Source organism: Erithacus rubecula (genome assembly GCF_903797595.1).
Source record: "Erithacus rubecula genome assembly, chromosome: 5".
Classification (NCBI taxonomy): Eukaryota; Metazoa; Chordata; class Aves; order Passeriformes; family Muscicapidae; genus Erithacus; species Erithacus rubecula.
In genome coordinates this window covers 63,766,302-63,789,766 of record NC_136687.1, presented here as the reverse complement: position 1 = coordinate 63,789,766, position 23,465 = coordinate 63,766,302, and the positions used below count along the sequence as shown (strand labels likewise).

The window sequence follows — 23,465 nt, the reverse complement described above, 5'->3', positions numbered from 1 at the left end:
AAGTAATGGAACAAATTCAGAATGTTCTTACAGGCACATGAGCACACAGAGGAAAGGAAGGCTTTTTGATGGAAGGTGTGGGATCAGAGTAGATTAATCTATGAACTTCCTTAACTCTGTGCTTTCTATACCATACCAGTGGCACCACATATGCAACAGACTGTACTTACTAGAGAGAAAATCTTGTTAACATTTCTGGCAAAAAAATCAGAGTTAGCAGGGATAAAGAAAAAACTATGCATTTGCACAGTGAATGCTAGGTAGCAAAATAAAAAAGGGTGTAACGGCCTTGCCTGTCATTTATTTCTTTGGGCCTATGGTAGCAAAGTCCTCAGGGAAAGAAATTACAGTAGCAGATATTATCTTATTTTACTGCTGTATTTCCTATCTTAAATTAATAGTGCGTAGGATTTTGATTATACTTGATATAATTAATCATGAGCCTGTTTTGTTATACAAGCGAGTAAAGAGCATTTTGCTGCTCCATGAAGCCTGGCTTGTTTTATGGAGTTTAAATTAGGGCTTTGAGATATTAGTGAGGTGATCAAATACCACTGCTGAAATTCTCAATCCAGCCACCAAAGTGGTTCTCAGAGCAGAGAGCAGATGGAAGGGCTTGGATTTTCCAGCCATTTCTGCAGAACTGAGCTCCTCACTGAATGGAGTACTGTACTGTGAGAAGAGGTGCATGGAAAAATGTTGTGGTCTGCTTAGAGGTGGCAGAATTGGTTGTTTATTTAGGTCAAATAGACTCAAGTGCTTGGAGACCTGGGGAGCTTATGTAATGCACTGGCAGGGTATGAAGGAGCTGTGTACAGGAGGAGAGGCACAGATGGAATAACTGCACACTCCTGAGCAGGTGTCTGAGGACATTTCATGGTGACCTGGAGACAATTGTGTGGCCAGAGGCTTTCTAATAAAAATATCTGCAGAGTCCCTGTGAAAACAAGCCCCACACAATTCTCAAAAAATCCCCCAGATAAAACCAGACCAAAACAGAAAATCAAAAAGATTTTTGTATATTGTGCTTAATAGTCATGAGGTTTAAGAAATACATGTTGATCACCTATTACCCAGGCCAGTCTGCAGGCTTCTTATTACTTTGTATGAGTTTGAGTGAATTCATGTTCCAGGTATTTTAAAAGACAAAGCAGTACATTTTATTATCTTGAAGCTTGGAGGAGCTGTTTAGGGAGCTCAGCTAGTCTGTTTGAGTTAAGTAGAAAGGAATAAAATCGGGTTGGTTTATTTAACTAACAATAAATATGTTTTCCTCTGCTGAAAGGGATTGTGGCCTATTTTATCTGTGCTTCTCATGGCAGCATCAGGCTGTGGAAGCAAATCATTACCACATCCTGGCTTCTTCTCAGTGTTGTTGAAAGCCCAGGGACTGGGAGGAGGGATGATTGTCAGATTAGGTGCAGGTCGTCCTGCTTTTCTGAGAACCAGCTGTCTGCAGGCAGCCTGGAGGAGTTCAGCCCTTGGCTTTGTTTCCATGGACATGTAAAATACAGGTGAGACAATTGAGATCTGAATCACTGCCTATATAAATGGCAAAAATAACCTGCTGCAGACCAAATCTGTGTCCATCTCAGGTGGCATAATGTGATCAGCCAAAAGATATGATCTACAGTGGTATTAAACTGACTTCTGGCATAATAGGGTTTTTCAATGTGGTTTTTTCATGACTCCACGAGTGACATAGCAAAGAACATTGCACACCCATCTGTGAAGCTGGTCTATTTTAAATGTATGTTAAATTCTCCTCTGTACAGTAGCTTTACCAGGGAGCAGACTCCTTACCTCTCTTGGTGAGTTAATCTCTTGAAGTAGCATTACAATGCAGCCTGAAGAAGCTCCCTCCCCTTCGATTTCCTTTTCTTTTGTAGTGGATCGGTTATTCACAGGACTCTCTTTGTTTCTGGAACCTGGTCTTTGTTTTGCCAAACTCAGTTCCACCTCTGGGTCTAGTAGAGACCTGTTCCAAGATGTGTTCCACCGGCTGGGAACTGGCACAGGCAGCAGAAATGCTTTTCTTGCAAAACAGTCTCTGCAAGAATTTTATCTGCTCCCCGCCCTACAGAGGAAAGATTTTGTTGAAAACAAGTAGACCTGTATGCATTCCCCTTAGGAAATTCTCCTTAAAAATCCACATTTGAGGAAATGGCCCAATATCTAATTATGTAAAGAGATTTCTCAGAGATGTTCTGTCACAATCTGTGACACTTCAATGCTACTCATTTGTGCCACCGTGGGAATAAATAAATAGAGGAGCATGAATTGTTCTGCTTTTAATGGTTCCAAAATACCCAGTCAATTCTGTAAGCTGCATTTTGCTTAATTACATCTGGTATAAGAGTTTCTATTCCTTCAGGTGCTGGATTCCATGCTAGTGGTGGAAACTGCATCTTCCCTTTCTGAACCAATAATCTTAATAACTGCAATCTACATTCTGTACATTTATTTTTTGGGATGTCGTTGACTCCTGAGACTTGCATATCCAAATGTGACTTTGTCCTGATGCAAATACATTGATATTCTCAGGGTCTGCACAGCTCTGTGTGAATTTCAAGAGGAAAACAATAAGGAATATTGGAAATGTTTGTTATAAAGTTGGAAACACGTCTCACCAGGCCTCAGATGATTTCTTTGTGGTTGAAATGGAGGAAAATGTTTCAAAGGAACTGATAAAGCATCAGGTGTGATTCAGGCTCATAGAGAAATTTGTTCAGTATGAAATCTTTTGCAGAACATAAATTTTCATTGAAGGCAGAGATAAAGATGAAAAGATAAAATCAGATAAAAATACTTTTTATTTTTTTAAAAAGTTGGTAGCCCCTGTGTCTTCTCCTTATGCACCTGTCCTGGTGCCATGTAGATGGTTTCTGATTCTTGTCTGTTCTACACAAAATGAACATGCTTTTTAATTGTCTAAGGGCTTGTTGAGGAATTGGTTTGCAAATAAAGGAAGATCTCAGTAGTCAGTTACTTCTTTGACTAAAAGAGGTCATTAAATTTGATGATAGAAGCTGTCAATGTATAAAAATATACAAGTGAATAGGATGTGAGAACAAATGCTGACAAGTGCAGTATACAGCTGGTGCTCTTGACAAGACACAGGGTTGAACTGAACAAATGGCTCATAAAGCTCCTTTAGCAGGAGGACAGTAAAATCCTTCCTCTAAGGTGATTTAGCTTTTTAGTAGGCATTTATATGGAGACAGGGGTCTACCCTGGTGGATGGGTTGCTTGCTTTTGCCAGGCTCTGCAGACAGCACTGCAATATAACTTCAGTTTATTATGGCACTAAAACTATTAAACTGTGACTGTCTATTTTTTTTTCCCACTTGTAGTAAGGTTTGTCTCTAACCAAAAGGGGACAGCCATTCTTTTCCCATGCTGACAATTGTTTTTGATGGGCAGCCATCTCATCTTTTGAAAAAGCAAGAACTCACTTTGTGCTAAATAGCTGCAAGGGAAAATATAGAGTTAAACACAGAGGTTGATCAGTAACTCACAACTACAGTAGCTAAAGTTACTCCATTCTCTGTTTTATGGATTAGCATTATCCAGATGATTAAAATTAGTGGTATCCACTTCCCTGGGGGACAAGAGCTGGGTGGGTGTAGGGAGTGTAGCCCCCCAAAAGGAGCTGAATGATGCCCCAGGTAGCAGAGAGCTATGGTGATTGCTCCTGGGAGACTCCTGGGGGTGGGTGTGGGAGTTGGATATGTGGAAACCCCAGATCTCTTGGTTGTGTCCAGCCCTGGGTGGAGCCCTGCTCATTGTGAAGGACTGCTCCTGCCAGCTGTGTCCCTACCCATCAAATTCCCCCTATGGCATGGGCCTCCTGAAAAAAAGCCTGGCAGGCCCACCGTGCTGGGTTCTCTCATTTATTCCAGTTGAGATGCTTATTCTGGAGAGATGCACAGAAACTCTCATTCCAGCTTGCAAAAGTGTTTTCCAAAGTCACTCTGAGGTCACAGAGTCCTCTGAATCACCGAGGTCACTTAGACATACCCAAAGTGTCTTTGAGAGTCCTTTGAAAATTGCTGCCAGCATTTTCTCTGACCGGGTCATTATCTGCTTACTGAGAAACAGGAGGTTTTGTAATACACATTTTCTGTCAAACTGTTTGCAACATGTGAGTCCTCATTTGGACTGGAAGCTCATCTTTAAATTCATGAGATGGATTAGAAAAAAAAATCTAAGGACACTGACAAATCGACAGTTTCAAACCCAGATTTCTGATAGTGTTTGAACCTCATGGAAGCTTTAGATCAATTCTTTATTGATTTTATTCAACTGTTCCTTCAGCTAGAGTATTTGGATGAAATAAGCTTTGCCTTCCCACAGCAATCTTTGTGTTGATTAAGAAAGGATGTGCACTCTGTTATAAACACCCTCTGTTACATGAGCTCTCATATACCTGCTGTGTTGAAAAGAAAAACCTCTAGGTAGCCATCATAGGCAAAGCACCAGTCCTAAATCAAGGCCAGGGGCTGTGGATCTGGTCCAGGGTGGCAGAAATTTGGTGCTGTGCAGACCCTAACCCAAAGCAGGAGCCTGTCAGTGCTGCTCTCCACAGACAGGATGATGCCTCAGCAGAACAGCCCTAGGGAGCCTCAGCAAAACCCTGAATATTTCAGTTTAGTCCAGGAACACCAAGAACTCACAGAGTAAAACACACATCTGTTCCATATGGACACCAACCATGAGCTTTAAGCTGTCTCTGAGACTCTTTCTGGATGTTTTTTTCACCTTTTGCTCTATGACAAATCCTAGTAAACACATATAAGCAGATTGTTTTTATTATCCACAAATCCCACAACACTGAGTATGTTTTCCACTATATCTCTCTCACTTCAGGAGAGGAAAAAAATTATAAACATTGCCATGTATCCAGGTCAGAAACCAGAGTTTATGTCATGCCTGTTATTATTCAGGTTGACCAGTCTACCCTGACATATTCTGACTTTAAACTCCAGAGTGATGGCCCTGTTAAGATCTGACCTTTAAAACTTCAAGCCTTTGTGGTCCTTCTGGGGCTTTGAGTCATTTCTGCCTGACTGAACATCATACAAAGTGCTTGAAATTTTATTAACCCATTAATACATGACAAAAGAAAACAACAAAGTAAGAGCAGCAGCCAGCAGGTAGATCAGGAAAACATAGCAGGCTTGCACAGAATGGCAGCTCTGCTTCTTGAGTGAATGAGACAGACAATTATTTACTGCATTTTGAGAGCACCTGGCACTCAGTCTTTGGCCATCAGGACAACTCAAGGGAAAGTGGTGTTTATCACAGTGCCCTGTTAAGTGGGTTTGACTACAACAGAAATAAACAAAACAGCCTCTGGAAAAGTTTCAGGACTTTCAAACTGGTGAGTGCTCTGGTGTTGCAGACAGCTCAGGTCATTTATTAGGAGCCAAAGAGTCAGCACAAATGACAATACGCACTTTTGTGTTTGTTGGTTTCTTCCTTCTAATTTTGTTTGTTTCCTTGTGAAGAAGGGGGATTTCACACACTATCATAACCCCAACATTTCAAAATAATCTCCAATCTGCCACTCTAACAGATTCAACATCTCCTTTCAAATTTCTTCAAATTCTTTCCTTTGCTCATAAGGATCCTCTCCTTTGCTGCTCTGCTTTTCTTATGTGACATGAAGGAGACAATTCTGATTTCCTGTGAGTGTGCTAAGCCATTTAAATATTTACTAATCACTGCAATATGTGCTGCCTGCTTTTTGGGAGTGCTGTGTTGGTAGATGATCTAAAATGGATGGATTGCATGCTGCAGATTCAGGAATGTAATCCTCTTACAAGTTTGCATCTTGCTCACAAATGTTGCAAAATTTGCTTATTGGCTCTTTTCTTCCACCAGATGTTGAATTTCTAAGTCACAGAATGGGCCTCCTCATACTTCTAGCCAAATATCACTTCTTCATTTCAAATGAATAATGTCAAATAATTTCTGAGTACAGCATGTTACCCAATTTTCCAGGCCCAGAAATGCAAGATGGAAATCCAAGACTTTGTTTCCAGGTCTGGAAGCTTTGGTTGATATGAATATCAATATTATAAAAAGGAAAAAAAAAGTCAGCATTTTCACCTTATCATGGCCTAATATGAGGCAAAAACTTTTCATTCTTAGCAATTCTGATTTTTTAATGTAAAATTCATTTGAATCTTCAGTTTTGAGATAAAAATTTTTCTTCTATCTGGTTCCAAAGGTCAAACCCAATATATAGTTCCTTTAATTATACCATGAGAATCTCCCTGCTCAAGCTTGGTCCAGCTAGACCAGGTTGTTCAGGGCTGGTTCAGTCAAGTTTGGAGCATCTCTTCCAATAGATAGGTTAATAACTTTCAGTTTCAGCAATTTGGATAGCAGAGCAAAGCTGGCATGGGAGAGGTGAAAGGGAGGATCATGTAGGGGAAATCAAACCTTGCCAGAACCCTGATGTGTGTGTGGGGCCAGCAAGGCAGAGCGTGGAGAGCATGAATAATTAAATGAAAATTATTTTGAACAGGGAAAGAGAAAAGGAAACTCTTCTTCACTTCCTTTTATTTGTAGGCAAATAATAGCTTGATTTCAAACTGAAATATAACAGGAAGATATTTGTTACTGTGAAATGGATTTCTGTTAATGGTTCATATTATTGATGATGAATATGTGAGCAGTTGTACTTTAGCCTCTCCTCTTGAGAGAGAACAGAATATGTTTACTGGAGTGAAATATATTAAATACTCAGCCTTGTAAAGGGCTTCCTCTGTTATGCCTAAAGCCTTCTTACCCCTTTCACTATATTTATTTAAATCCTCTGATGAGTGGACTGCATTCTCACAAATCCATCTGTAATTTTAGCAGCCTAAACTGTTTTCTCTTCTTTCTTATTAAAATAAGATAATGAAGAAAAGAAATATCACTGTAAATGTATGGTGCACTAAAAATACAGCATAAATTCTTTTCATACAAATGCTTCAGAACTACTTATCCCCACTATGAAATACTAGATTCTGCTTTGATAATTTGTAAGATTTTGCATGTTGGCAGCCAAAGCTCCCCACAGTTTTTCTAAATTGTAGGGTTTTTTTGCATTAAATTGCTGAAGTCTAGAAAAGTGGGACACAATGACTTGAATGGCATATTGAATTCTTGAATTGCAGCTAAGAAGACTGATCAGAGTGATTATCTAAGGTGTTGCTAATACATTCAAGCAGTAAAACTTTGGAAGATTCTGTGAGGGCTCTGCTTCAGCAAAGTCCTAGGTCTTATGTTTGACTGTAGATAAGGGGACTTATTGCTTGTAATGAATCTAATTACACAGTTTCCTCTTTCCTAGAAACATGTTAAAAACAGCTTCTGAGTCACTATGAAGCAAAAGCAATTCCAAAACCCAGAAGTTTTGTGGCAAACACATTGCATCTTTGCAGCAGAATGTTGGGGGAAAAAAAAATAGAGAGAAATCCTAGTGGGCCTCCTGGAAGTTCATCTGAAGCTCTTTCTAACCTTTCTTGTAGCCTTTTCCCACCCATGAAAAATGTACCTTGCATTAAGAAAGAACTTACAAAGCAAGCAAAAGTTACTAACTCACATCCACCTTAAAGAGAAAAGAGAAACAAAACCAAAAACCCAAGCCTGGGTCAAAACGTTTCTTTTTCTGTATCACACACTCATTATGGAGGTAGCTTTTACTTAACCTCTTGGTTCTCACATCACTCATGTTAATGGCCAAGTTTCTGATACCGGTGGCATTTATCAACTGATCATCTGTGACTCCATGAGTCACTGTCTCCAGGCTTGACATAAACCACTCAGGCTCTGCCTTAGGGTCACCTGGACTTTGTCACTATTTAACAATTGAAAAGGAGCAGCATTTCCTTAAAGTACAGGCCAGACCCTCCAGTGATGTAAAGGAGAACAAGAGAAGCAAAGTCAATAAAGCACTGATGTTTTCCTAGGGCTCCAAGGTAGTTCAACAAATGCTGAAGCTCTGTTTTCCCTCTGCACTTTCTTTGCTCATTTGTTCCTTTACCCACTTGGGTTAAATCAAATGTACTCAGGTACAGGCAGTACTTGTAAAAATAGCTGTTGGTTTATTGCATCCCAATACCAGGATGCACTGATTGTGTACTAGATGAAAATTTTGGGCTGTTCATCTTCTTCTCTGCCTCTAGTGTAATTCTAGAAATACTAGCAAGATTATTTGGTTTTCTGTTTTTAGAGAAAAAGTCTTCTGAATGCAGAGAGTAGTTATCTTGGTGCTATTTTGCAGAGTGTAGAAAGGTAATGTGGGCATAACACTTGGTAAGGAAGTGATAACTCTTAGTAGAAGATCTGATTTCTCAGGAGGCAGAATACTCAGTTTAGTCCCATGGTGAGTTTTTACCCATGCCTGCATCTGTGAAGAAATTCTGTGCTGAGGGACAATGGAAAAGGCACTCTGTCTTTAAAAGCACTTTACCTTTCAATTTCTGTGCAGATGGAAATCTGTATCAAACCTGAGCCCTGCAGAAAAGCTGTAGGGCTCAGTTGCAGCATGGGGCCAAGGCCTTGAATCAGAACCACTAAAAAACTGTGTTGAAATTAGTCCTGCTCTTGGCAGCTGTTGGAGAATGTATGCAAAATTTTCCAGGTCAGCTTCAGCTTCTTCCTCTTCCAAGCCCTAGGAAGTAAAAATGCATATTTGATAAACTCCTTGAAAATTCCAATTCCTATGTGCCTGACCTGATAAATAAAAGATGTTAATGAAGCTCAGAAATGAATAGTAGGGGAACTCTCAGCCAAGTGCCCAACATATATTTCTTTAGTACATGATGTCTAAGATCAGGCTAGGTCAGGACAATCAGACCACTGACTCAATGCAGAGAACTTTTCATTGTTAAGACACAATTAATGCTACTGCAAGTGGGGAGTGCTGGTAAACCAAAGGACATGCTTATCCACATATCTCTGTTCCTATCCTCCAGCCCTGCCCCTAAAGAATGTGTCACAGGATCTATTTCTGGATCAATGGCAGGAGTCACCAAACAATCCTTGCAAATTATTCTGTTGACCAAATGAAGGCTTAGCTCTCCTCTAAAGACAGCAGGGCCAATGTAATGTTGAATGCTGTAATTAATTCCACGTGTTTTGAAGCATTAGGGTTGAGTGGAAGGACCAGAAGTGTACTAATAAATAAAGGCCATATCCTGGTATTGATCTGTATGTGGAACTCACCACTGGAATCAATAGGGAGTGCTGAAAAAAATCAATGGCAGGATATGACCCTGAGATAAGCCGGTTTCAAATCATTCTGTCTCTCCACTACAAATAGACAGGTTACTCTCTGTTATCTAAGTCCTCAAACATCCTCAAGAAGATTGAGAAGTAGGAAAAAGCCACATGGAAGGGAAAGATTTACGTGACAAAATACTTGTGTTTAAGTCTATGTTTAGTTGTTGCTTTGCAATATCATCCTTCTGGGTGAAACATTTAGATGGTTTCTTGTAATTAGGAGTGAGAATACCTCAGGGAAGAGTGAGTGGTTACTTTGCCTCTACTAGATGCTAGAAAGGCTGGGTTTAGCAGCTTATAAATTGTGTTTCTTGGCTCTATTTGCTTGTGTAAGATAAATGCTCTGTGGCATTTCCTGAAGCTCCAGAGCTCAAACAGGGACCCTTCAGGCTCACAAATTTGTTTTTTTCCTTTCAGAAACCAAAGTGAAGGGATGGATTTATGGATGATTGGATACCTGTCCAATACAGCATCAAGACAGAGCTGAAGCTTACACCCAGCCCTGGTTAACTAACTTTATGGTCTCATGACCTGAATCTGAAAATAGCTTTAAGATGGCTGCATGGATACTCCTCTCACTAATTGTTTTCTATAATGTGAGTATTCCTATTTTGTTTTTTAATAATTTTATTTTTTGGGAGAGATGTCAAGCAAATGTTTCTGGGACTGAGAGCAACTTCTTGTACTACCTCAAAGTTTTTATGTGTGCTTACTCTAACCAACATTGAGGCAATTTGGTATGAGGAAGCTCCACATCAGCTAAAGGGAATACAGAGAAAATGGTAGATTTGAACCTGGAGGGAAAAGCAAAAAGAACCAAGGGCATTTACCCAGCAACTTTCTCTCTTTGGAATAACTCTCTTTACTTGCCCTTGCTTGTCTTCTGCCTTTTTAAATTTGTTTTTTAATTGCATGCATGCATTTAATGCATGGGAAATAATTCCCTTTGCCAGACATGATATAAATGTGCACTCAGACCTTTGTAAACTGCTGGTTCCTAACATTAGAAAATGCAACCCAGCCAAAATCCCCTCTAGATGGCTCTGATGTTTTTGCATTACCAGTCTTTGCCCAGATCCTTCTGTGATTCTTTTCCCTATCTGTAGCTTGGTTCTCACTTAGAATTGCAAGTTGGAAAGTTCCTATTTCCTTTTATCCATGAAGGAGATCTATCTCAGTAATACAAGCTTTTGCATGCTGCCCCATTAGTGTCTCATCTTAATCCATGCCTTGAGGGTCTGAATCCAGAGAAGGTAGAATAATCTAGTCTCCATGCAGATCTTGGACTCTTCTCAAACTGTGCAAAAATTACCAATGTACCAATTAAACTGTGCATTCATGACATTGCTAGCCAGCCCTTTGCAGAGAATGTGGATGAAAAAATATAAAGGTTTATAATTTGGGTTTCAGAAAAAGAATGGTTTCCCCTCCAAAATGATCTGACTTGTGTCATTCACAATTTAGTCAGAACCTGGAATGCTACCTTCAGCTTATGGAAGCTGGCAAAATTCATAACCTGGCAAAAAGGAAAATATTCACATAATTCTCTCGGCAGGAAACCAAATCAAACTATTCTTTTTAATTGCAGGTGAGTAACAGCACTCTTACATTTCATACAAATAACGTCAGCACTCTCCTGCTCTGTGATTGATGGGATGTTTTAAGTGGAGTGCTTTAACTCAGCACAGCTGGTCTCTTGCTGGATTCCTCTCCTAGCCTAAGAAATTTTTGGGTTTGGTTGTACTGGCAACAACTTTCCCTTCTAAGTCTCAAAAATATTGCTCAAGAGAGTAGATGTTGAGTTGTCAGCTCTCTGCTTGGTCTCTATCCCTGCTAGTGAAAACCTGGGATTACTGTGAGTTTTATTTGGTTGGCTTTTTTGACCAATTCATTTGGTCTTCAAGGTCTTGTTTGAGCTCTTGGATTGAACTAATGGTCTTTCATGAGTAATGTGTCTGTACCCTAAGTGCTTCCTTGCAGTGCTTTCAGGAGTTTACCCTTTCCCTGGATCTCTGCCATTTTGTAGCTTCCCTTGGGTGTCCAGGGAAAGAAAACTTCTGGGTGCTTGAGAAAAGAGGAGAAAGGCTTCCAAAAAAACAGGATGTGCAGCAAGAAGTGGGATTTTTAGCCACCATAGCCACCAGCTATGGAGTTCATCAAAGTAGCCATATATGCATTTAGTGTGTTAAATTCCTAGCATTAGACTCACGTGGATCTATTCTCAGTCTCTGAGTAAAACCCACACAAGCTTTCAGAACCCTGGAGTACATAATAACAGGAAAATCATGGCTCTGGTTAAACACCTCCCCAGGGAGGGCCTGGTAAATGTCCAGGGTGGTGATTAGGGAAGGTTAACTTATGATGTGACAAGGAAAGTAGTACAACTTAGATAACACTAATAAATGGCAGTGGTGCCAAAAAATGATTGATTATGCTGAGGTGTTCAGTTAAAAAAAAGGAACAAATAAAACAAGCAGGTTTTAGAAGAATATCCTGAATCTATCTGTGCCCATGTATAGTTATTTACTATTATAGTATATCAAGCTGGATGTCTATGTGTGGAAAATATAATACAGAAGGAATTATTTAGTATGTAAGAAATCATCTGATGTGCTCCATGCAGGACAGGACATTATACAAACTTCCAATTTTTGTGGTTGTCATAAGTGAGTACCTAAAATGCAGTTTATATTGTAGGAATAGCAAGAATTTACTGAATGACTGAAAACAAATTTGCAAGGGGAGAATAATTTTCTCTTTGCTCATCTTGGTTTTATGTTCCATACATTTTACTCCTTACACTGTGGAGTTAGTAAATTGAATTGTGGGGAATTTTTGCCATAAACAAGGGAAACCCTAAACTTCTAATATTAAAAAACCCTTTTTTTTTCCTCCCCAAGGATTAGCCATTTCCTTCTTGTTGATTTCCTTATGTTAGAATTTCCAGCATGATTTTCTTTCCTTCTGTTATGAAAGCTATATGAATTATGGTTCCTGTATTTTTGGCAAATATATATTTTAGACTTTGTTCATTGTTATGCTGCAAGCTCTCAGTCTCGCACAGACTTTGACACACACTCTCCCTCTTATGCAGTGATCTGAAACACAGATTTCAGAGGGAGAGCTCATAATGAAAAAAATTAAGCAACACTTCACCATTTGGGATTGAAATAGCCCTGTCTTGCTCAGTGGTTGAATAATTGCTCAATATTCTGGCCTTCCTGTGATGGACCCAGCCTGTCTATCCAGAGCCAAGGACTGTGGTGCTCAGATATCTGATCTGTCTCTGGGAAATCCTGGGTTGTCTGTGCAGTGCTGTCTGGAAATTGTAGGGCTGCTCTCTTGAGCAGAGCCCTGCAGAATCCAGTTGGGAAATTAGTCCAGCTGCTGTTTATTTGGGTGTCACTGTGTTGTCCTCCACTGTGTGGATGCACTCAGGTGGTGTCTTTTAGGGGATGTGGTGGAGAGAAGTCAGCACAGTGAAAAATAGGGACTCCTTGCTCATGCTTGGAGATCCTCTATGTGTCTGTAAAAGGCTCCCTCTCCTTAGGTCTGGTCTTAGAGCCTGAAGCAGATGTTTTATTACACTTTTACTGACTCTAAGGAAAAAAATCTCTCCACTTCAGCAGGAAGATGAGGCCTCCTGACACCAAAATCTTTGCTCCAAACATTGCAATGTGTGTTCTATGGCATGTAAAGAAAAAGCTACTCAGAATATTATTTAGGGAGATGCTTTTCCCACCTCTCTCATAATGGACAAGCACTTGTGTGTACAGTGCTGTTGTAAATCATACACCCATTATGAAATAATGCAAAAAATTTAAAACCTGAGTGTTTACACCCAGAGTAAGCTGATGCTCAGAGAGGTGTAGCACACATGCCTGACACCATGGTGTACAAGAGGTCTTGCCTGACTGCATGGTGTGTCCCTCACTCCTGTCCAGAAATGAGGAGCTGGCTGCAGACAACATTCCAATGGAGAAGGTCTCCATGTTACATCAGCATGGCTATGGCTGCTTGCTTCCTGACAATCTCTTATTGCTATTCCTTTTTTTTTTTTCTGGCACAATGATAAGCATTTCAGCATGTTTACCATTTTAAAGGTGTTTTCAGTATTGCCAGGTGGTGCCTGACTGGGCTGTGGGAAAGCAGGACTTTCCATGTGGAAGTTTTATAGTCAGCTAAAAATTAATGTATTTCCCACTGAGATAATACAAAACTTGTTTGTTTGTTTTTATCAGCTTCATTTACATGACAAATGAACAGAGTTCCTTTACATTAAGGTGTACATTTGAAAAAAAAATTCTCTGCAAACTTTTTGAAAAGATACTTTGTCACTTTTGCTATATGATAAGAGAATCACTGAACAAGAGCAAAGCAGAAAAAGGATGTATCAAATTTCATATGGTGACTGTAATGCTCTTGCTTTCCCTTTAATTCATTTAATAAGGAAGGTGTTTGTAGTGTGTAATGCAATTTTTTTCTGGCAGCAGTCAGAGCTGCAGTCACTCTCTATGCAGTGAACTGAATCCTACGTGGTTCAGGCAGTTAAAAATACCAAAATTACTTTCTTCCCTCCTGCTCCTCCAGGCTTTCTTCTTTGCAGATGGCAGAGGACAATATGCTGGGTCTGCAATAACACTGACTCAAAATTCCTTGCTAATTGTAAGATAACTTCCTAAAGATTGCAAGCAAAAGGAAGTCAGAGAACAAAGCAATGTCAAGTATGCACATGTCACAACACAATGTGCTGATTCCAAGCCTTTGGAAACATGCTGAAAGACATGTCTGGAAAAAAAGAAAAACAACAGGGAAGTGCTTCCACACAGGCTTTCAGCATGAAAACAACAGCTGAATGTGCCTGTTCCCACCAGGAAAAAATACCCTGAAATAACAAAAGGTGCTGGAGAGCTAGAAATGAAATCATCAGATGGCGAGAACACTCTTTTGTCTGTTCTTACAGAGGCTGCACTCCCAGTGCATTGTAAAGCAAGGGATCAATCTGGAGGAGTGTTTGACCACAAGGTGCCAAGAAGACCAAGAAAAATGGAATGTATAAACACGGCTCTCTCACAATGGAGGACTAACAGAGCAAAACAGGAGGAAAGCAAACAAAGGGCCACACTTTCAGATAATGTATCTGCAGGAATGCAAACTCTGTGCATTCCTGATCCCTCCTGTAGGTACTGAAGACACAAAAGACAGACTCTTGAGGAGAGCGGCATACACAGCGTTTCTTTGTGAAACAGAGCCTGCACACATTCCCTTCATAACCACAGGTAAATCTTTGCATCATTGGTGTGCTCTGAAGATGTAAGTGCTTTCAATTAGGTCTGTCACTGCTGGCTTGCTCAGTCCAATTTTCTGTCAACTTAAGAGCTGAGGGTTGAGTAAATTCCAGAGGAAAGATGACATGCACAACAGAAATTAATCACTGCATACATCTGACTAAAGATGCTACAAAATATCACCTCTACAGGCAGAGGGACATCCTACCTAAATTCAAATGAAGCAGCACTCAGGAATGAATAAAAATGTGCCTGGGCTTTTTTCTTTTAAAGCTGATAGAGGGAAATAAAAATTACCCCAAGGTTTTGCAGGCAGAAGCAAACACCAGGATGAAAACCAAGTTGCCTAACATCACATATAAGCTCAGGAATAACGTCTCCATCTCCAGATTCTCAAGTGACATTATAAAACTGTTCCTTTTTGTTAAGTGCCAAGCCTCAAAGAGCACTCAGGACAAGTGCACCTGAGAGGCTTGTTTTGCTTTTGATGCTTCTGGTTGTGCTTCCAGAGATACATGCCATAAAATGACCTCACAGTTTGCTCATGCTTTCTACAATTGTGCAAAAAAACCCCAACCTTACCTTAAGCAAGTGATTTAGGTAGATTTTTGTTTGTTAAATTCTAGCATAAATGTTTCTGCCAGAAATAGAAAAAAATATTTCTGTGATTACAAAGTCCGAATATTAAATAAGCTGAGAAAATTATTTCTTTCCCTTGGCTACAAACTGTACTGTCTCAAACCTATTTGTCTACTAAATATTCCTTGTCAGTGTACTTTTGGGGGTTCAGGTCTTTCTTGCTGATTCTAACTGGGACTCCAACTCTTTGCAGCCCCATTTAAATTTGGTGTTCAGCTGTCTTTCTTAGACTGCCATGCAGTTAGTGGATTTCTTCTTCCCTCTTGGGCTAGACTGAGCCTATCTGACTCCCAGTTCCAAAACAGCAAGTTCATGGAAAATGTGGCTTCTTTAGAATAAATACTAGTTGGTTTTTTTATTATTTGTGTAAACAAGAGCCTGACCAAACTGAACCTTATATTTTATACTCAAAAGAAACCCTCTGTTGTAGATATCCTTTGAGCCTGTAACACAGCCAAATGAGTGAGTGAGATACTCTCTTACTGCTTGCTTTGCATGACCACATAAGATTTGTCAGGCAGCAAGGCACATGAAATTGTTAGGCAGTGAAGGGAAAGAAATACCTTAAAAAGAGCTTTTGGGTTGTAATTCTGTTGTTCCTGCCAGAGGTTTTGAAATAACACAAAGGATGAGCTTGTTGTCCTGGGAACAATATTCTAGCAAATTGCTTTTCCAGGACCAAGGGAATAGTGTCTTTCATCATAATTCCTCCTTTCAGACCACTGAATAAATGAATTGAAAACTAACTTTAGGTTAAAAAAAAAAAAAAGGGAAAGGAAATATGAAGGTTAAATCCAAGCACTATTATACTGTCCAAAAGCAGTGAAGAGATTGCAGCAGGTGGTCCCACCACCTGTGCCTGTCTGCTTCCATTCCAAGTAATCTCCTTATCAAATGCAGAGAGCAGCAGACAGCCAGGAGGGTCCCACAGGAAGAGCAGAGGCTGAAAAACAGTGACTAACCAGGGAGATAGGAACCTGCAGTGCAGGGGGTGCATAACTTGGGGAAGCCAGAACAGTGCAAACCCCTAGAGACTGATCCTTGTTTGCAGCTTGTACACCTACAGCATTACTGCTGGCTCCAGCCTTCACATTTATGTCCTGGTGGTAATGGATGGGAGATGAGAGATCCTGCAATTCCAAGCTAGAAGCTGCCATGTCCTAATGGCTGGCAGAGAAAAAGGCCAATCACACAATGCTTTTATAATAGCACCTATTTTCTTTAGCTGCTGCAGGAAATGCTTTAATTTAATAGAGCAAGTGGATGCATTGCCTGGGTTCTGGGTGGCACCAATTCTGGGTTCTGGTGGTATCAATGTAATGATACAGGCAGGGCTGTGGTTTGCTTCTCAGTGGGCTACACTTACTATGGCTTTTTAGGGCTGTCAGGCTTCCACTAAAAGAAAACAAAATGCTGGCTGAAGAAGCAATCTCAGTAAAGACTGTTCCTGTCATGTACCTGAATATTCCCTTTCACTTGTTCTTCTCTGTGCATGGAACTTCTTAGGTAAATATTGCTGGGAGGGAGAATGCACCTCAAAGGAGCCCTTTTGCCAGTGTTATCCTCACATTCAAGTGGGATCTTTTGAAGTGAAGGCATTCTCCAATCTGAGGACTTCTCTGTCCAGCTGCCTGCTGGGCATGATGCACACTCTGGAGCTGATGGCTCTACCTTTTCCCAAGCTGTTCTCTAGCAGAGCAAAGCTCTTGCTCTTTGGGTGGCAGCTAGTGTTTCCTTCTCAGCAGGTCTGCTCTCTGTGGTGCAGCACCTCAGTGACACAGCTAAATGGCTTCTCAGGTGGGACCACTCTTGGCACTGCCTTGCACCTTTGGTCCTGGGTTCCTTGTAGCTTCCACACCTGTGCCCAAATGCTTCCAGGGCTTCCTGCTTGCACCAAGCAGTGTGGAATACTTTGTGATAACCTCTAATGGGATCCAGCCCTCACTGCTTCTCTTCTATCTGTTCCTCATGGACAGGATATTTCCCTGTCCTGTAAGGATCACTTTGGTAACAGCCCTGACACTGGATCTGCTGTTCTGGGAAGTCCAGCTGTTACTCCTGGACTTTTCTTAAATCCCTTCTCAATTTTAGCAGCACAAGAGGATGTGGGCAAAAATGAGGCCTGCTGAAACCCATCAGAAGGGTTGAGTGGTACCCTGGGTAAGGGTGGCAGACCCCAGCACCCAAATTTTCCATAGTGATAGTAATCCATGAAAATGAACACTGCAGGAGCACTAATCCTGAAACATCCAGCACTGCTCCTGCAAGCTTTAGTGGTTTGTCATGATGTAGCTTGATATTGTTTTTTCAGAGAAGGGAGCTTCACTTTGGATTTTACACCATAGTCTCAAAGGGAAGTCTGGTTCCCCTTGACAGCTTTTGGCTCATTCATTTTGAGCAATGCTTTTGAGATTTTTGAGTGGAATATTCAGAGTTAAAAGAACAACACTGCAGCTTTCTTCCATGAAACAGTAATGCTTCTTTCATTTCTTGCATGGTGCTGTCAAGACAACAGTGTCCTAATTGTACCTATACTGTTTGCCACAGTTTTGGAGTACACAATGTTTTGGAGCAGCTTTTGTTATAGAAATATTTCCAAACCTGAACAGCCTTTATTTTTCCCTTTTTATTTTTTTTCCCCAAGTATTTAAAAATCTGTAAGGAAATATTTATTCCTGGCTAGATATTAAGATCTGGATTCAAACGGCATTTTTTTGTTGTTCATATGACTCTCAGAATACACAGATTTTGTGCTAACTTTCAAACCACAAATGTCATATATACTGAAGTAGGTTTAAGGTTATAGAAGTTTAAAAGTCAGAGAGTGAAAACTGATGACTCTCTGCAACTATGATGACTCAGAAATATATGACATTTTCTGTTATTTTGAAGGGTGATGACTTTATACCATCATTTACTTAAACTGTGGCAAATTTTATAGTAACTTCATTAATCAATTTGACACTTTTACAGTCTCAGCTTGCATTGCACTTAACATGCTTTTTCAATATTTGATTTCCCTGACTAAATCCATAAAGCAAAGAAAGGAGAGATTAAAATAACAAGAACTACATTGACTCAAATTCAGCTCAAAGTTTGTGCTGGATTCTGCTGTATACTTTTAGTGTGGAAGCAAAAAGTTTGCTCTTCCCTCTTGTGAAAGGGTTGTGCCAGAACAGGACAGGCCCTGAGGGACTTGGCATGAAGAAGTGGTGGTAGAGTGGTGGCAATTCTGTCAGACCTTCCCAGGATGTGCAGTCCTGTTGGTCAGAAGGCTTTTGGTAGGAAGGTTCCTGTTCACATGAGTCTTCCTTAGGAATTCTGAGCAGGCTTTCAAAACTGGTTAGGATGGAACAATCTCACTTTCATTTTAGAGGACTCTGATAACGAAAGGGAAATATGGGATGAGATTCAGATCTGGGCAGTAATAATCTTTAATTCAGTGTGCTCATTTTGATACTGATCACAACACTGACCAGTAAGCAAGGGAAGATGAACTGATTTTAAATGAAGTTTCTGCTGACTCCACTCCCAGACCACAGCTATTCTTTCTGTTCCAGGAAGAGCATCCTTTTACAGATGATTCCTGATACTTTTCTTCAACTCAGGTGAAGAGAAAACTGTGGTGTGACAATAAAGTCTTGGTAATTTGTCTAGAATTAACTTGCAGCTATATATAAAAGCCATGTGAAGATATCATCTGACAGAAATTCTGTGCTAAGGTTGCAAAGCCCAGAATTTAAATGTTAGGAAATGTTTTATTCACAGCTGCCAACAGAATCTTAATTCAGATGCTTTTTGTGTAAAGATCTAGTCTTTAATTGCATAATCACATACTATTTTTTCCACAGGACGTCTGTCTCACTCGGGGCACAGAACCTACAAGAGGGCCAAGTAGAGGTTATGCAGGCACACATAAATCTGCCACTTCCTAATTTAGCTGTCCTTGACTTTGCAACCTACATAATTTTGCTTTCAGAGAGATACATGTTATTTTCTTTTCTTAAACCATGATAGAGGCACTTTTCATAAATGGTTTCTTTTGGTGGGAAACTGTTGGATGTCAGCTTCCTAAAGGAGACATAGTTAAGAAATGGATAATTCAGTAAACACAGCCTCTGTGCATTTTTAAACATGCATAGACTAACACTTCATTTGCTCTCAGCTTGGAGTGTCTCATGGTGTTTCAAGTGCTAAAAGATTTACTATAGTTTATGACTTAAATATTTCTAACTCAATTTGTCGTTTAGCACCAAACCCCCCTGTCCTGCAGCACACTCAAAGGCTAAAGGGCACCAATGCATTCTCCTGCTTTACTGCCCATGGATTGGAGCAACTCTGATGACCTTTCTGTTGCTCTGGGGATCTTCTATGAAATTAATAATTAAAATGCAAGGCCTCATTACATATGTGATGTAATGTTTGAGGTTCTCAGCTCAAAAATAGATTCCCTCAGTCACAATAGTTTTATGCATTAAACAGTTTTGCTTGAAAAGAACTATATTGTCCCTCAGTATAATTTTGATTTTTCAATCTACCTTGTTACCAGTTTGCTCTTCTCAAAGTATTGAGTGCATTTCCATTGCATTTCATTTAAATTTAATTTCAAAGTGCATATTAGTTTCTATGGCTGGGTGTTCCTTTTTAAAACATGCGAGTTCTGGCAGGTATGACCTAGGTACAAACACATATCTTTATTTGCTAAGAATAAACTATTTAGCAGTGTAGCTTTGCTTATGGTTCCATCATTAAAATGCTGGGACATTGCTGTAAAAAAATGGACCAAGCTACAGGTAGAATGAGCAGGAACCAGAAACACAGATCAGAGGAATGAAGTGTGATGAGCAGGCTGTCATATCCAGTTCTCCAAACCTTGTAAATGGAAAATACCCAACCTTGACTTGCATTGACTTTTTAGAACAACTTAGCAGTTATCAGAAAGAGCTCTTCAGTCCAAGAAGATTGTGTTTAATAGGTGGCCAAGTCAGTGGGTTCATAATCTGTAAAAATAATTTACCACTGTCTATTGGAACAATAATTATTGAGTGGAAAATGCATTTTAAGGCCTTTTTAGTGGCAGCTCCACAACTGATCCTATAGAGACTATTTTCAATGCAGGTTTTAATGCCTTCAGCAAATGCAGGTTTTAAGTGAGAATCCAGCTGTGGAACACTGAAAGCCTTCAATGCAGATACGTGCCTGGGCCGTGTAATAGATGAACAATCTGAGGCAACACTGGAAGAATCCATTTTTCCCTTTCCAATTTCCCCCCATCTGGATTTACTAGATTACCCAATAAATACGAGTTAATATTCTAGCTTGCAGAGAGCTCTCCTCATGTTTGGAGGAACTGTGGATTTCATAACAATTTTATGAGTTTAAAGTTGCTTTTTGGAAATGTGTTTTTAAACAGAGGATGTGTTTTATCTTTTCTAGAACATATTTTCTTGATTTAACTGGCATGGGTTCATAATTTTTTGAATAATTTAAGCAGTCTGAGTCTAGGGCCCAAATTGTGTTGACCTTAAATATAATCCTGGTGGAGTGAATGTTGAAATAGCAAAGAGAAGTTTAGTTTTGTGTTGAAGACCGGGGCCAGTGAGAAATATTTCAGCTGTTACACTGTCCTGATTTAGAAGGCAAATGAAAGGCTTCTGTGCATCATGTTGACGTGTTGTGACTGAATGAGTGCAGATGCATCATGATCTGGAGTCTGCTAAACTTGTGCTTGGAGGATTGTGAATAAATATATAAGGAAGAGTCTGTTCCTAGGAGAAGTCAAACACAGGTTCTGGAAAGATCCCAGCAAATCACAAAAAAAAAAAAAAAAAAAAAAAAAGTTATGCAACATTTACTTGTAGATGTGGAACAAAACAGACAATTTACAGTTTATTTGGAGTCTGGGAGCATCATGGACATTAGTGGTTCTCACCAGTGTCAGGTCAGGAACCAGCCCAGGAGCTGCCCTAAAGGCTCAGGAAAAAGTGTTATGTGCATAAAATTAATAGTCTTCCTGGAAGATGCCTTTTATATTGTGTTGAATATTTGAATTTTCTGTTGGGCTGCTCCTTCTGCAGGGAACATAACAGGGAATCACTGAACCAACACCAAGAAAGAAGGACCACAGTAACTGACAATATCTAACACCATATGTTCCTGCAGGTCTGGAGATCATTTTAAGAAAGGTGGGTTCCTGGGGAAAGTAGAATCTCAAATATGTTACTACTGGTCAGAGCCTAAGAAATAAAATTTCCAGCCCACAGGGGCAAAACAAGTAGAGTACAGTAGATCTGTGCTTCAGGCAGCCATACCCAGCCTGGGTGGAATTTGGTATTTCTGCATTGTCCAGATATTAACCAGGCACAAAGCACAGATCTGTGCTTGAGATAGTCTACCTCAGCTTAAGGATTTGGTGTGAAAAACCTGCATCACAACTTTTTTTTAAATTGGTAGAGTAGGAAGGGAAGGCAGGGTGTTCTTCATCTGAAATTTAATATTTGAAATTATTTCTAGTATTTGAAAAATTAATTGAATAATATTTTGGCAGTATTAGTCACCCCTTTACACAAATTATTGATGAGGACTCAGCACAAATAATGTTTTATTTTTCAAGCTGCTCTCTTGCTTGAAATAAAAATTGGATGTAGAGAAAATGTGGATATTTTTGAAAGAGATCTAAAAACAATGGGGTCCTCTTGAAAAAAACAAACAGAACAAACCAAACCAGAATGGAATTTGTTCAGTTCCTTTAGAAACACAGCCTCTGCCTTCAGAGCATTCTCAACATTCTATATTATTTCCAATCATAGCAAAACAAGGGCAAGGCTTTCCCAAGGGAGCCTGCTGCAGTGCCTGTGAGGAGTATGGGTGCTGGTGGAGAGTGATACAGGGAGGAACTGTGCTGTCAACAACAGGAAACTGCTGAAAAACGAGCGGTGCCCCTGGGGAGGTGAATGCAGAGCAGATGTCTCTAATTGTGAGTCACACTGTGACAACTGACAAGAGAAATTCTGCACTCTTGACACTTTAAAGATACCAAAAATACCAGAGAGCACATTCCATGGCTTCTTGAAGACTTCCATATCGAGGTAGCTGGGGGGGGGAGAGCTCCATCTCCTCCTGTTTCCATCACTAAACAGCCCATAAAATTTGCTGTTGATAAGCTTCCAAGCAGCCAAGCATTCTAATACTGAGATAAGTCACTAATGTTAATAAAACCACTGAAGAAATAAGAAGGAAGAGGTGCAAAGGGGATTCATGTGCAGGGCAGCACCAGTTGCTTTAGATACTGATCCTTTCAATTAAGGGCGGTTCTGGATAAGAAAGGGGAAAGTAACATCCTTGTTTATAAGCACTGTTAGATTTTGAAATGTCTCTCTTTTTTTCCCCTTTTGATTTTTTTTTTTTTCATCTGGAATGGCTGCAAGCTTTTCCTTGATGTATTCCAATTATTGTCCAGATACAGGATTGCAGATTTATATTGTGCTGCTTTAGTGGAGTTACAAAAAGTCAGGACCAGCAACCATTCATAGCTGGTTGCCAATTTTTTATTTTGGGAAGAATGCCTGGCTTGGGTGGGTCTGCAGATGTTAACAGTGCTACTCCAGAAATGTGTTTTAGTTGCTTTATTTGCTCTCTTGATGCAACTGCTTTACTAACAGTAGTTTACTACCATGCTTGGGTAGTGTATCCCTTGAGCCTGGCCAGGCTGTTTTATGGGCACCAAAATAGCCTAAATCAGCTCCTTAGCTTGGAATTCTGTGACCATTGATATCTGGCTGAGGAATTATTGTTATTTCTCCTTTGGTCCCAAGCAAAAATTTTCCCCTGGGTATTTGGGGAGGCATGTGTGTGTGAATTTCATAGTGTTGGAAATATTTTTGGGAGTGTCTCATTCTGACTGGATTCAGATGTGTGATATTTTGGTGATCTTCACTGTTTTTCAGGTTGTTGATATTTGTGGAAGCTGCTAACAATGGAAAAGTGCATCTGGTCACTTGGGAAGGCACAACACTGCATAACTGTTCCTCCTACAGCTGCTGGGGTGCTACTCCAGAATGCAGTTTCAAAGCTGCTGTTGGATAAATGGTCCTGCAGGGAAGTGGTGGATTTGCTCAGGCACAGCACACAGGTCAGAGCCTCTCTGCTCACCTCAGTGTTTCTGGGTTGGAGTAATCTTCACCACTTTCTTGTATTATTATTTTGTTTTATGTTATGCCAGTTAAGCCTCTGTGTATTTTGCAGTAGCTGTGGTAA

The 23,465-nt window shown here is 40.0% G+C and overlaps 1 long non-coding RNA gene across 1 annotated transcript in view; it reads left to right on the top strand.

Moving 5' to 3' along the window:
- LOC306802149 overlaps positions 1-23,455 on the top strand; it is a 189,163-nt gene extending 165,708 nt beyond the window's left edge. Inside the window, exons 13-15 of the long non-coding RNA XR_013774281.1 lie at positions 9,700-9,878; positions 10,747-10,870; positions 23,156-23,455. This is a non-coding gene — a long non-coding RNA (uncharacterized lncRNA). The remainder of the gene's footprint in view (positions 1-9,699; positions 9,879-10,746; positions 10,871-23,155) is intronic.
- Positions 23,456-23,465: the final 10 nt, after the last annotated feature.